This window comes from Vulpes vulpes, chromosome X (assembly GCF_048418805.1).
Source record: "Vulpes vulpes isolate BD-2025 chromosome X, VulVul3, whole genome shotgun sequence".
NCBI classification, from domain to species: domain Eukaryota; kingdom Metazoa; phylum Chordata; class Mammalia; order Carnivora; family Canidae; genus Vulpes; species Vulpes vulpes.
Genome location: NC_132796.1, coordinates 99,424,557 through 99,438,253, shown reverse-complemented (window position 1 = coordinate 99,438,253; position 13,697 = coordinate 99,424,557). Strand labels below are relative to the sequence as shown.

At 38.7% G+C, this 13,697-nt stretch overlaps 1 pseudogene; it reads right to left on the bottom strand.

The window, feature by feature from the left end:
- Positions 1 to 1,193: 1,193 nt before the first annotated feature.
- LOC112907856 (olfactory receptor 13H1-like) lies at positions 1,194 to 2,118 on the bottom strand (annotated as a pseudogene).
- Positions 2,119 to 13,697: the final 11,579 nt, after the last annotated feature.

Sequence of the window (13,697 nt, the reverse complement as noted above, 5' to 3'; positions counted from 1 at the left end):
ATATGGGTTGATAATAGCACTATTTCATTGAATTGTTATGATAATTATATGTGACAATGGATGTAGAGAATTTATTTTTTATGTATTAATTTTTAAAGATTTTATTTATTTATTCATGAAAGACAGAAAGAGAGAGAGAGAGAGAGAGAGAGAGAGGCAGAGACACAGGCAGAGGGAGAAGAAGCAGGCTCCATGCAGGGAGCCTGATGTGGGACTCGATTCTGGGACTCCAGGATCACACCCTGGGCTGAAGGCAGGCGCTAAACCACTGAGCCACCCAGGGATTCCCCGGATGTAGAGAATTGATTTCAATGTGTTGTATATAGTAAGTGCCCAATAAACGTTAGTTGCATTTATAATTCTATAATTCCAAATTATTTTCTAGATAATATTGACAAAGTTCAGAGGTGGTAGATCTGTGATCTAAGTTCTAATTTTGATTGCACTACCAATTACGTGTGGCTTTATACGAGTCTCAACCCCTTCTCTGGGTCTCTGTCTTCTCATCATTAACATAGGGTGATTATGGTGACTTTCTCACCAATTTCATAGAATTACATTGGGAATATAAAATAAAATAATAGATTTGAATGAAGTTTAGAAAAAGCAAGAAAAGGGGAAAAAACACTCCACACAAATGTAGGAAATAATTATGATATAGTTTTCACATGATTATGAGGTTAAATAGAGCAAATAAATTATGCTTTTACAATAAGGCTTGCCTACAGTAAAGTTGTTAAGTTATATATATATATACTGGAGTTATAAGTTTCCGATGTTTGTCTTCTGGTCTTTTATTACATCAATTCTTTGTCCTATTTTTTCAATTCAGTTATACCTTGCCTTCTGCTAACTGTCATAGGAGATTCTCTTGCTGCCCTAGGTCTTTTCTGTTAGTGAGGAAATGATTCTGATAAGCTGATCTACCTAAAGTTAAGTGAGCTAGTGGGTGACAACTAATGTGTTATATGTAAGGACAGAGTAAATATGCCTCTAGTGGAAATTCAAATCTTAGTAGGGGTAATATTTTGGGGTAGGAGGACTTCCTGAAGCTTCTCAAATGATAACCATCTGTTCTACCAAGGGTAAAATCAGACTCTAAACAATTTTCACCATCAGTGAGGATGTAGCTGATCCTCACTGATGTAACTTATTTCAGAATGTAAACTTATTTCAGAAGTTTAGAAGAAGGCTCATGTCCTTTTTGCCATTACTTTCCTCATTGCCCCTCTAACATCCTTGTTCCTCAGGCTATATATTAAGGGGTTCAACATGGGTGTCAAAACCCCATAAAACACTGAAATAAACTTGTTCTGCTCAGTAGATGACTTGGACTGAGGTTTCATATACATGGAAATGGTTGCCCCTTAGAAGACTGTCACCACAGTCAAATGAGAGCCACAGGTGGAAAAGGCCTTGAGCCTACCCTGGGCTGAGAGAATCCTTAAGAAAGTAGTGGCAATTTGGGCATAGGAGAGATGAACAAATCCAAAGGGTAGGAGCAGAGTGAAGATACCTGTGGTGGAGATCATAAGCTCATTGAGACTAGTATCAGAACAGGCCAGCTTAAGGAGGGAAAGAATTTCACAGACAAAATGGTTGATGATATTAGCTCCATAGAAGTGAAGCTGCAGGGATAAGACGAGCATGGCAGTGAGCACAAGAGATTCCCCCCACAAAGTAGTAGCCAGCCAGACACACACTGGGGCATTCATGATCACAGAATAGCGCAGGGGATTGCTGATAGCAGCCATACGGTCATAGGCCATGACAGCCAGTAGGAGGCACTCTGCTGTGGCCAAGACCAAGGAGACCCTGCTTTGGGTCAAACATCATGGGTAAGAGAGTTAGGGATGGGTAGAGAAACAATGCACTAAGGCCTGGGGCATGGAAGTGCTTCCATAGCAAAGATCTAAGAAAGATTAGTAAGGAAGAAGTACATTGGAGTGTGGAGGTTGGGGTCAAAGTAGATAAGAAAGATGATTAAGTCCATTCCCCAGCAATGTGCTCAGGTAAGTTATCAGCACCAATGTGAAAAATGTGACTCTTCACTCAGGATAGTTAGAGATTCCAATAAACAGAAACTCAAACACTGTTTGTAGCATTATCTATGGCCATTCTTCCTATTTGCCACTATTCACTGGATGGGTGCCAATTCAGTTGCTTAAGTTTATCTGTAAGAATGAGAATAAAGAGGGAGGATTGGTGGGAGAAAGGTGGAAATAGTGTACAAAGTCATTCTCCTTTTTATTTTGTTTCTAAATTTTATATATTTTTTTAAGATTTTATTTATTCATGAAAGACACAGAGGCAGAGACGTAGGCAGAGGGAGAAGCAGGCTCCCTGCGGAAAGCCTGATGCGGGACTCAATCCCAGGACCCTGGGATCACAACCTGAGCCAAAGGCAGACACTCAACTACTGAGTCACCCAGGCATCCCTCTCTGTCTTTTTTTTAGAGATAGAGAATACAATTGGGATATCTATAATGAGAACAGAGGCAAAGCTAGAAATTTCCTCCTTCCCTTGAAAAAAAGCAAATACCCTGTCCTTTCAAAAATGGTTATATAAAAAGCTCTCCATCCCTCTTCCACCAGATAATCTTCTTGGCTTATTTTTTTTTCAAGTAAGAAGAGAGGGAAGGGAGGCTATTTTCCTGCTTCTTTTACTTATTCACCATTTTCCAAAACTGAAGTTCCGTCAGCTTAAAGTTACTAATCTCCACCAAGAGGGTACCTTCTGACACCATTAGCTAAGATATTGCTTATTCTTGTGTCTGTTCATCACTCCTAACTTGTTCACGTCTCCATTTTCCCATTGCACTAGTATCCATCATGGTGCTTGGCATAGAGTGCTGCTTGGCATAGATTTACATTGCCAGCTTCTCCTAAGTTTTTTTGTGCTGTTGTTGCTGAGCACCAGTTAATAGTGTGAAAATCTAATGTGATGTTTCTAAAAATGTGGGTGGTAAGGAGAGGGCTTGAATGGCCAGCCTATTTGAAAGTGTTTTCTCTTTCCACCCTCTTTCCCTTCGGTTTATATTTTTCTTGTAGCACATTCCAGTATCTGAAATTATATTAATAATTTTATTACTTGTTTATTATTTGTCTCCCACTTAACTGTAAATTTATTGAGGACAGGGATCTCATTTGCTTTTGTTTACTGGTATACCTAGTATGGTGCCTGAGGCATTGTAGGTACCTGATAAATATTGAACGAATAAATAAATATATGCAATCCCAGGCAGTAACAGATATTATCCAGAATATAACTACTCCTCTTGCCACCTGCACTGCCGTTCTTTATTGCAAATTATCACCATTACTCACCTGAATTTTGTCAGTAACTTCCTTATTGGTTTCCCTGTTTCTGGCCTTGCCCCCATTCAGTTCAAATGATTCAGTTAAACTGTAAGTCAGATCAGGTCACTTTTCTATTAAAAAATTTCAGCAAACTCTCATTTTAACCTAATTGAACACCAGTCTCCTTGTTGTGACCTATAAGACCCTACATGGTTTGCCTCCCAATTACCTCTCTGACTCAAGATCCTATTACTCTTTTCCTAGTTCACTTTGCTCTAGTCACACTGGCCTCCTCATTGTTCCTTAAACACTCACAGCAAATTCCTTTCTTAGAGCCTTTGCTCTCTTTGATCTTGTTGCTGCGTATATATGAAGCCCAGATCTTTGCATGGCTTATCATCTTTCTTACATCAGGTCTTTACTCACAAGGAAGCTTTAGCAAAGAAGATTCCATAGCTTACCCACTTCCTTGTCCTGGCCTCCAAGAACCTATCCCTGTGTCTTTTTCTCTACTTTGTTCAGCCTTTCAGACAGGCTAAGTACACAAGAACAGTAAATCTATGAATGTAAACGTGTATGCCACTTAGGAATTGGCAAACACAGGCAAAGGATGGGGAAGAAGATGACCTGCCTTCACAGGAATGTCCTCAGAGCTTGAGAGACCTAACACTGGTTCTGTCTTCATTTATCACAGGACCCTGAGAAAGACATATTCCCTTGGATTGCCTTTACCTTGCAATTAAAAATTGAGATAATCATCTTCATAGCGGGAAAATGAAGAAAAATCAGAGTTACAATGAAGACTGTTACACTTTAAGTTAATAAAGTCAGTCAAAATTCTTTGAATGGTCTATATTAAATTCCCAATTATCTATATATGCACCATCCACAGTAGAAGATCTAGAAAGATAATGGGCAGGCTACCAATGGGAGGATGAACTAGTTTTGCATAGAAGTAGACACTTGATTCTTTTGCCATTTAAATGTCTCTGTTGCTCCTAGAACTGTTTAAAACACAATCCTTTAACTGTTAAACACTAAATATTTATAAACACATGTTTACTCCTTTTAATGAATATATCATTCGAATGAGCTGCAGGATGTATTGTGTTTCTCCAATATTGAGGGAAGATTTTTTTTTCAACAGTCCCTACCTGGACAAAGAAAGGGTGCCAAGTACTTTTTTTTTAATAATAAATTTATTTTTTATTGGTGTTCAATTGCCAACATACAGAATAACACCCAGTGCTCATCCCGTCAAGTGCCCCCCTAAGTGCCCGCCACCCAGTCACCCCCACCCCCCGCCCTCCTCCCCTTCCACCACCCCTAGTTCGTTTCCCAGAGTTGGGAGTCTCTCATGTTCTGTCTCGCTTTCTGATATTTCCTACCCATTTCTTCTTCCTTCCCCTCTATTCCCTTTCACTCTTATTTATATGCCCCAAATGAATGAGACCATATAATGTTTGTCCTTCTCCGATTGACTTATTTCACTCAGCATAATACCCTCCAGTTCCATCCACGTCGAAGCAAATGGCGGGTATTTGTCATTTCTAATGGCTGAGTAATATTCCATTGTATACATAAACCACATCTTCTTTATCCATTCATCTTTCGGTGGACACCGAGGCTCCTTCCACAGTTTGGCTATTGTGGACATTGCTGATAGAAACATCGGGGTGCAGGCGTCCCGGCGTTTCATTGCATCTGTATCTTTGGGGTAAATCCCCAGCAGGGCAATTGCTGGGTCATAGGGCAGGTCTATTTTTAACTCTTTGAGGAACCTCCACACAGTTTTCCAGAGTGACTGCACGAGTTCACATTCCCACCAACAGTGTAAGAGGGTTCCCTTTTCTCCACATCCTCTCCAACATTTGTGGTTTCCTGCCTTGTTAATTTTCCCCATTCTCACTGGAGTGAGTTGGGATCTTATTGCGGTTTTGATTTGTATTTCCCTGAGGGCAAGTGATGCGGAGCATTTTCTCATGTGCTGGTTGGCCATGTCTATGTCTTCCTCTGTGAGATTTCTGTTCATGTCTTTTGCCCATTTCATGATTGGATTGTTTGTTTCTTTGGTGTTGAGTTTAATAAGTTCTTTATAGATCTTGGAAACTAGCCCTTTATCTGATACGTCATTTGCAAATAAATATCTTCTCCCATTCTGTAGGTTGTCTTTTAGTTTTGTTGACTGTATCCTTTGCTGTGCAAAAGCTTCTTATCTTGATGAAGTCCCAAAAGTTCATTTTTGCTTTTGTTTCTTTTGCCTTCGTGGATGTATCTTGCAAGAAGTTACTGTGGCTGAGTTCAAAAAGGGTGTGCTTGTGTTCTCCTTTAGGATTTTGAAGGAATCTTGTCTCACATTTAGATCTTTCATCCATTTTGAGTTTATCTTTGTGTATGGTGCAAGGGAGTGGTCTAGTTTCATTCTTCTGCATGTGGATGTCCAATTTTCCCAGCACCATTTACTGAAGAGACTGACTTTCTTCCAGTGGATAGTCTTTCCTCCTTTATCGAATATTAGTTGACCATAAAGTTGAGGGTCCACTTCTGGGTTCTCTATTCTGTTCCATTGATCTATGTGTCTGTTTTTGTGCCAGTACCACACTGTCTTGATGACCACAGCTTTGTAGTACAACCTGAAATCTGGCATTGTGATGCCCCCAGCTATGGTTTTCTTTTTTAAAATTCCCCTGGCTATTCGGGGTCTTTTCTGATTCCACACAAATCTTAAAATAATTTGTTCTAACTGTCTGAAGGAAGTCCATGTTATTTTGATAGGGATTGCATTAAACGTGTAAACTGTCCTGGGTAACATTGACATTTTCACAATATTAATTCTGCCAATCCATGAGCATGGAATATTTTTCCATCTCTTTGTGTCTTCCTCAATTTCTTACAGAAGTGTTCTATAGTTTTTAGGGTATAGATCCTTTACCTGTTTGGTTAGGTTTATTCCTAGGTATCTTATGCTTTTGGGTGCAATTGTAAATGGGATTGACTCCTTAATTTCTCTTTCTTCAGTCTCATTGTTAGTGTAGAGAAATGCCACTGACTTCTGGGCATTGATTTTGTATCCTGCCACACTGCTGAATTGCTGTATGAGTTCTAGCAATCTTGGGGTGGAGGCTTTTGGGTTTTCTACGTAGACTATCATGTCATCGGCGAAGAGGGAGAGTTGACTTCCTCTTTGCCAATTCAAATGCCTTTAATGTCTTTTTGTTGTCTGATTGCTGAGGCGAGGACTTCCAGTACTATGTTGAATAGCAGTGCACTGAGAGTGGACATCCCTGTCTTGTTCCTGATCTTAGGGGAAAGGCTCCCAGTGCTTCCCCATTGAGAATGATAATTTGCTGTGGGCTTTTCGTAGATGGCTTTTAAGATGTTGAGGAATGTTCCCTCTATCCCTACACTCTGAAGAGTTTTGATCAGGAATGGATGCTGTATTTTGTCAAATGCTTTCTCTGCATCTAATGAGAGGATCATATGGTTCTTGGTTTTTCTCTTGCTGAAATGATGAATCACATTGATTGTTTTACGAGTGTTGAACCAGCCTTGTGTCCCGGGAATAAATCCTACTTGGTCATGGTGAATAATTTTCTTAATGTACTGTTGGATCCTATTGGCTAGTATCTTGTTGAGAATTTTTGCATCCATGTTCATCAGGGATATTGGTCTATAATTCTTGAGGGAAGATTTATAAAGAATTTAGCCCTCAGTCTTCCATGAGCCCAGTAGACTAAATTGAGAGCCATTTGGCTAAAAATTGGTTATCAGTCTATGTTCTTGGGAAGACTTGTTTTTAGATTGTGTTAAGGTAACTGATAGATATTGGGATCGAACCCATGACCTTACTTCCATTAGTACTGTGTTTAGACCCATAGAACTGAAAATTGATGACACTTTCCCTCTCACACTTAAAGGCTACTCAGCTTCTTAATTGAGGGGGCTATTTTTCATTAGTCTGGGCCTTGCCCTCTGAAGACAATGTTGATTGTCTTATCTTAGAATTATCATTAAAAGATTCCTGGCAAAGTGGGCCAGCCTATCTCCCATCTGAGCCTTGTCACCTGCAATTATTTATACAGCCTAACTTTCCTTTCAACTAATGGCTTCCCCTTGACTTCCTGGAGTTTGCCGATGTCTAATAAATGGTTAAGGGGGAAAAAAAGTGGGAGAGGAGGGAAGATATTGGTGCCTTTTCTTGTTACTGACTCACCATTAGAGGTCCTTTTTGAGTACCAGTACATGTAGTAGAATGAGATTGCCCAAAAGAATAATTTCTCAAGTAGTCATGTTTGGAACAGTGATGATCTTTCTACAAACTTTCATGGTGGGATTTCAAAAGCTTTCCCAGCTTCTCAAACTCCCAAATTCCTGGAAACCTCTGAAGAGAAAAGATTCTTTTGGATTTGGTCAAATCGCAACCTCCAAACACTTTGATATGCAGCCCCTGGCAGTGGTATCTAATTACATTATTTAATTTCTTAGGCAAACATTTCTTTCACTGACATTTGACCCACAAACATCCTTGTTCAGTCTCCCTCCAAAAAGTTGTAACATGAGGAGAATTGAGGTCATCTAAATGTTTTGCAACAAGACTCTTGGGTTATTTCAATTTTCAATCTACTAGATTAGACATCTTTTGCCTTTTAGCAATACTTATCTATTACTTATCCTGACGAACTAGAACACAATTAAAACCAAATTACCCCTCTCTTTAAAAAAGAAGAAAATGATAGCAAAACATGCCGCACCCCAGGGTTTAAACTAAATTGGGTGACTTCCAGGAGATGTCCTGGGCTCTGTACATGCCCTAACCAGTTTCTTGTTCTTTCCCCACCACCCATTTTCAGTGCCAAAGAGTGAAAATATGCAACCTGAAGACTCCAAGAACTTGTGCATCATTACATCAGAAAAAAAGATCTAATGACAATCACTTTACCCACTAAAAGTGGAAAACAGACCCAGCCCATTTCCAAAGCATCATACTGGAGTTGAAGCCCAAAAGCCTTTTGGTTACCCCTTACTTATTTGGAAAATATAACTACCAGAACCTGCCTTTCCTTGAGCAGTTTGGTTGAGAGATTGTGCTGTTTCTCCTCTTCATCTAGGTTCAAAATTCATCAATCTGTCTATCTGAAAGCTGTCATCAGAACTCTATCTCTGGGAGCATACTTTGCTCTTAACTAAATCTATAAATCCTACATCCTCAGCCTACTCATGATATCTGGGGTCCAATTCTCTTCTAGATTCAATTCTAAATGCAGGGAGCAAGTTGATGAGCTGGTCATTAACTTAAATAAGTTGAGGTTCCAAAGTGCTACCAGATCATTTATCTCACGCATAGAGTTCAAAGTTTCTGATCTTCACCAGAAAGAAATAATTAACTTCTAAGAGCTTCAGGGACCTCATCCCAAACAGGCAATTAAATTTTGCCAAAGTGGAGCTGTTTGAAAAAAAATGTGGCATTTTGTATAGGGAAAACAAATAAAAGAGAAAGGAGACTTTTGAGACCATGAGACTTTTTTATACCACTGCTGGGCTTTCCACAGAACTAAAAAATAATTCTTTTTTATTTTGGTCCATAGTCTCTTCACATTCTTTCTGTATTAAATTGGTGTCGTGACAGAGCCTGCAGCTGGTGGAGAAATCTCTACCAGGGGACAGCTGGGATAGAGAGTGCACAGCAGAGAGTGCATGTGTTATTGATTCCCACATTGAAATAGCCCTTATGTTTGCCTTTTTATTCCCACTTCCACCACCTCAGCCTGCTCAAACAGCCTCCATGGGCTCCTTTTTGCAACCGAATCAAGTCTGTATTCCTTCATATGGCACTCAAGGTCAGCTATGGCAGTCCCTCATCTATCACATAACATTTACTTATTTATTTGCCCATTGATACATTTATTCAGCAAATATTTAACAAGCACCCACCATGTGTCAGGCAATGTACTAGGCATTGAGGAGATATGGTACAAAAAATTTCCAGATATGGTTCTCACTTTCATGGAACTTACAGTCTGGTGGGGGAAACTGAGATGACCCAAATAAGAATGTGTTTATTCACTGGTTGTAAGTGCTATGCAAACTATACAGTGATATATGTTATTGATTCCCACATCCATTTTTATCTCCCAAGAGTCTTCACCAAGTTGTTTCCACTTAAATCAGATTAGTTCCTTTGTTGCTCTATGAATTCCCTCATGCTCACTTCCATTTCTTCTGAACTGATGTTCTACCAACTTGGAAAGCAAGGTTCTATCTATCCATCTTTTGACATTCAGCTTAGTTCTTCTGTTATCTATTTTGTTATCTGGTCCCCTCTGTTATCTGACTCTTCAACTATAGCATAGGTAACCTCAGGACAGATCATTGTTTTTCTACCTCTGTAACGCTTTTTATGGCAGTAGATACAATGTAGGGTAGTAGGAAGCAATCTGAAGTAGTGGTTTAGGCAGTGTACTCAGAAGCTTACTAGTTCTGTGAACTTGTTCAAGTAATACAATCTGAGCTGAATTTCTCATCTGTGGGAAGTGATTAAAGACATGTAAAATACTTATAATAGTGCCTGGGACATGGTAAGTCTCAATAAATACTAGCACGTTGTCTATTTTTACTTTTCCAAATGTGTTCACATAAATCGGTACTTATATTTTATATATGGGAAATTTGTAGTCTAAAACAATGAAGTGAATTGACTAAAGGTCACAAAATTAATTAGAGACAGAGATGGATAGAAAACTCAGGGTTACTTCTAGGTCACTGACTTTTGAGAAATTATGCCTCTGATATTTTTCTTGATGCTTGCTTTGAGGGCAAAGTTCTCAGATCTGGTACTCAGCAAGATTTTGTCCAGGTCCTTGGGTAACTCAGTGTGACATGATGTTGGTACCACATTAAGGCACCTGTCTTTAGCTGAGGCTTCTGTCACTTCCAGTTAGAAAACAGTAATGTCTAAGATATGGAATCAGTTCCCATGATGGTACTTAACTTCTGTCAGTCTCCTGACCTCTGAATATATCCCTAATATGACATTTCTCAAATTGGTCAGAAGAGATGATCTAAGGAGAGAGCAGATACCTTACAAGTTGTCTGATTTCAGGCAGCTTACTTTAACTTTCTGGGTCTCAATTTCTTTTGCTAACCAGGCCATTTCTGGTGCTTGTTCCAGTTATGACACCCTTAATTTTAGAGAAACTGTTGCTATTCAAAGTATTTTTTGATAGTAGGTCATAAATATCTTTCTTGTATATGGAAGAAAACTAAGGAAGTTATCCTAAGGCCTAGTAAAAGGGTTGCAAGAAAGATCTGGGTTAAGACAAAAAGGAAAACATTTGTGGATTCTGTTGCTTAGTGTAGGGATGTTTCCTGAAAGTCAAATGAAGGCTTTAGAATGCTGAATAGCAGTAATTATTGCAGGCAAAGGGAAAGAGACAGGTGTTGGGGACTGAGCTGGTGGAAATACATTACTCTGCTTTGGAAAGACTGTGACTAGTAGAAGATCTCTTTAGTAACTGCTTCTAGTGTACTCTTTGAAAATCCTTATTCAGAGGATGAGCAAAACAGTGTGTAGTGGATTATAAAGGGATGACTGTAGTATAAGCAATTCCCCATCATAGTCCTTGGGTGCCTATCTGGAGTTATGCACAAATATATAATTATAACTTAGCAAGTGACAACTCTGCCTTCTTCCTTTTCCTTGTGTTACAGGTAGGCCTGAGCCATGTATTAGGAACCATGAATCATCAGGAAAAAAGGGAAATGAGGTTCTAGAGAGAACTGACCAGCCAAACATCTCATAACAGTCTTTAAGCAGATGTCTAAGGAAATTTTTCTCAAGGTTGATTGATAATGAAGCCATCTTAAACTGGAAGAGTGTTCTTTCCACCTGTGATGCTTTGGGTTGGTCCCAGACAAACAGAACATTTCTAATAGCTTTGTGTCTTAGAGATTCTCCCAGTCCCTTGGGGCATGATTAGCCTTAGTGCACTCCTCAAAGGTGGGCAATTAAAAACTACTCCTTGCAAACACCCAAAGATGCCACATTGGGCATTGTTAAGAAGTTGGCAAACTTGGCAGTTAACTTTACCTAAAACTTCTGACTGCATAATGACATACTAATTGTAAGCAATGGGGAAAATGTACAATGCTTTCTCAAGATTAGAGTGGAGAAACTTGGAAGGCTTAAAAACAACAAGTTCTGTACAAATAGAAGCCACGCAATGGGATTTAATTTCAAAAACTTTTTGTGACTTTGACACAAAAGAGTTATACTGAATGTGTTCATCTAAATGACACCCACTTTAGAATATGAGACTTTACTGTGAATAACCCCAATATAAAAAATCGAATCACCTGTGGGGAGACCTGGGTGCTTGTCTTGGCTCTGTCACAAACTTTCCTTTCTATTGTAATAAGTCTATTAACCTCTTCCCGTTTATGAAATTGTGAACCATAATCCCTGCCTTAGGTACTGCATATGGGTGTTCTGAGGACCAAATTACATAATGAATGCAAAAGACACTTGAGGATAAATAAATATACAAGTTCATAGAATTATTTTAAACCTATGGTCTGAATGAAATTAAAGCAGGCCTATGGATCTCAGAATTAGATCTAAATTTCAGGTAGGACACACAGGCCTTATTCAATTTGATGGAGGGAGACATGCATATCTGTAGATATACAGATCAGCTCATTTATTTTCACACCTTAATTTTATGGATTAAGAGAGAAGCTTAAGGAGATGAAATAACTTATATGAAAAGTGATAAGCATTGTGCCCAGAACATAATAAACAATCAATAAGTGGCAGTTGGTATTATGGACATTCTTTATCATATAGTCATTTGACGTATTCAGGTCAGAAACATCATAGGCTCCTCAGGTGGAACATGATGATGAAAGTGTTGGCTTAGCATACAAGGTAGAGGATGGGGCAGTATGCTCTATATAGAAATCAAGTTTTTAGAAAATTCAGATTACTTGATCTATTGATTGATTCATTCATGAATTCATTTATTAAACATATATAGACTATGTACCATGGTTTCAGACAATATGTCAGAAGCTCAATGTACAGAAATAAATAAGTCTAGGTCCTTAACTTCAATAAGATTATCATTTAGTAAGGAGATACAGATAACTAAAATAGTTCACTAAAAAAGTATTACCGGTGCTTTGAAAGGAATACCAGCTATAATGGAAAAGAGAAGAGGAGCTGGTCAATTCTACTCAGGATGATAGGATGTCAGGAAAGTTTAATTGAGAAGGGAAAGTTTGAGCTGAGTCTTTAAGTAAGAGGAGCTTGTCAGGAAACATGTTGGAGAGTAGAGAGGAAAATCAGAGAGAAAATGAAGCATGTACCAAGGCCCAAAGATGTGAAACTTACTTCCTAGTTTGGAATACCAAAAGCAGCTCAGCATGGCTGGAGCAGACCATGAAAGAGAAAATAGGACTAGGAATTAGATTGCAGAGGTAGGCAGGGGTCAAGTAATGAAGGGAGTTGTTCACCAAGCTGAGGGGTTGTACTTTGTTCTGAAGGTAGTGGAAAGCCACTAACGAGTTTAAATGATATATGGTTGGTTTGGGTTTTAGAAAGATCACCCTTCCCAGCATTGTGGAAGATGGAATGGGGAGAAGTTTGAAGGCAGTAAGATCCACTGGTAGGTTGCTGAGATAGTCCAGATGAGGCTTGAATCAAGGAGTCAGTTGTAGCTTCATCTGTGAAATGGAATGATAATAATTCATAGGGTTTTGAGAGAATTAAAGGAGTTAATATTTGTTCTTAGAACAGTGCCTGGTACTTAGGAAGCAGTGTCTATTTCTGCTAAACAACAACAAAAAGAATATAAGCTTCTGGAAGGCAGAATTTTGACTATCCTATGTACTAATTTTCTGCCTGGTATACATCCTTCTATGTATTTTTATGAAATAAATGAATAAATGTTATTTGTTTTTTCTGCCTCTAACTTCTATATTTTTGCTCCAAAGAAAGTGACATTCTTGGAGAGTTTGTGTAGAATTTCACCCTTTCATTCAACAGAGTTCCAAGAATGAGTTTTCTTTCTTTTTTTTTAAACAAGTTTTTTGGGATATAACTCACTACCATACAATCGAGACATTTAAAATGTACAATTCAATTTTTCTCATATTCATAAATATGTGCAACCATCCCCGCACTTATGTGTAGAACATTTGCATCACCGCAAAAAGAAACCCCATATCCTTTATCTATCCCCTCATCTACTTCCCAGTCCTGCCCTAAGGCAACCACTAATCTCCTTTTTGTCCCCTTAGATTTACCCATTCTGGACTTTCATATGAATGGAATCATATACTATGTTGACTTCTGTGACTGTCTTCTTTCACATAGCACAATGATTTTGAGGTTCATTCAA